General features: G+C 25.3%; 1 annotated feature.

The window, feature by feature from the left end:
* Positions 1-592: 592 nt before the first annotated feature.
* Positions 593-1,976: part of a repeat region that runs on past the window's edge.

Here is a 1,976-nt window from a genome sequence, read left to right on the forward strand (position 1 = left end):
GAAAAATTATCCACTATTTTAAGATTGTCTTATATATAATCATAGATTTACACACACTAAATGTACATTTTTTAATAAAAATAAGTAAATTTTTAATTAAACTTTTCAAATATATTATAAATTAGTATGTTCAGAATAAATAAAACGATGTATTAATATATTTTATTTGAAGAATTTTTAAGTTATATAAAATAAACCAATTAAGTTATTTAATGATATTATAAAAAATTTAAATATTGCTTATAAGTTTTTTTCGATCAGTATATTTAATAGAAACCACTATACATGTTATTTATTAACTTCATAGTTCAATAAACAATAACAAATAAAAAGATAATAAATTAACTGATGTATAAAAAATTATTAATTGAAAAATCAATTTTATTATATAAAACATATAAAAATTCATATTTTTTATGTTAACAAATGATTATTTTATTCCTTTTCTATTAATGACATCCCTAAAGAATCATTTATGAAAAACAGAAAAAATAAGTAGATTACATAATTAAGGATCACTCGTTCAAAGCATTTAAAAATATATATAAATACATCAAAATCGTAAAAGCAACTCTACATGCTCCTTATTANACTTAGTTAACAATGGAACTAGTTTTGAAGTCCACTCTGAAAAAATCTTAATATAATTCCTGTAATAATTAACAGCTCCTAAGAATGATCTTAATTGCTTTTTAGATTTAGGACGCTCTGCCTCATTAATTGTTTTCACATTATCTAATGAAGGTCTTATACCATTTCGATCTATCTCTTGCCCAAGATAATTTATAGATGTTTTAAAAGATCACAATTTTATGTATTTATTCCTAAATTATTATTAGAGAGTAATTCAAATACTCGTTTTAATACTTCTATGTGTTCAAATAGTGTTTTTGTAAGAATGATGATGTCATCAATGTACACAACTATATAATTCTCTTGAATTAATTTCATAAAAATATCTTCCATTATTCTTTGAAATTGTGTAGGACTTGTTTTCAGTCCAAATGGCAATACATTAAATACAAATGTTCCTCTCTTCGAACTATAAATCTAGTATATGGATTACTATTTTCCTCCAATGCGATATTCCAAAATCCATTTTTGAGGGCTATTTGCTAAAAACATTTTGTTCCATAAAACGCTTGAAAAATGTGTTTCATGTGTGGGATGACAGATAAATCATCTAGTATAAATTTATTTAAATACCGATAGACTAACGTGACTTTCCATTGGCCAATTTTCTTCTGAACCATTATTATTGGTGAGGTCCAGTCTGCATTAATGACCTTACTTATTACTTTTATTTTTATCATTACATCTATTTTTCGATGTAATTCTGATAACATTTCTTCACTCAATGGTTTAGGCTTATAACACCGAGGTTTCCCTTGTACCCGAATAGAAACCTTGTATTTGTTGTTGGGTTCCATTATTTTTTTTTTCCAGGGTCTTGTATTATTTCTTAATATTTTTTCCTACTTTTCCTTATTTTTGTGATCTTTAAAATTAGATCCTTCAATAAAAATCTGAATAATTTCTTTATTGAAATTCTCTAATCCATCTTCTTTTATTTCAGATTTAACTTGCATGATATATATATATCTATCTTTTTTTTTATAATGGCATATCCTAATTCGTCCATTACTAAACAACTAAGTAATATAAGGGGGTTATTTGTTTTTATTATGGAAAATCTGGTTATTACTTTTATATTGGTAGATTTCAGGTATATTTTCACCTTTTTAGATTTCATTGCATTGCCTCCGCTATATAATCCACAAAACATTATTGGTTGTACTGATGTGTCTGGCTCTGTACCTAGTTCTTTGACTGAAACTGTAGATACAGAATATAAATCTGCTCCTGTATCCAGTAATACATTAACGTTATGTCCCTTAATTTCTACTGTTTGTTCCATATTCTTACATCGTCCTTTTCGTTTCCAATTTCTATTTTCCTATTAACAGATAATTCAC

Source organism: Plasmodium gallinaceum (assembly GCF_900005855.1).
Source record: "Plasmodium gallinaceum strain 8A genome assembly, contig: PGAL8A_v1_96, whole genome shotgun sequence".
Taxonomy (NCBI): Eukaryota; Apicomplexa; class Aconoidasida; order Haemosporida; family Plasmodiidae; genus Plasmodium; species Plasmodium gallinaceum.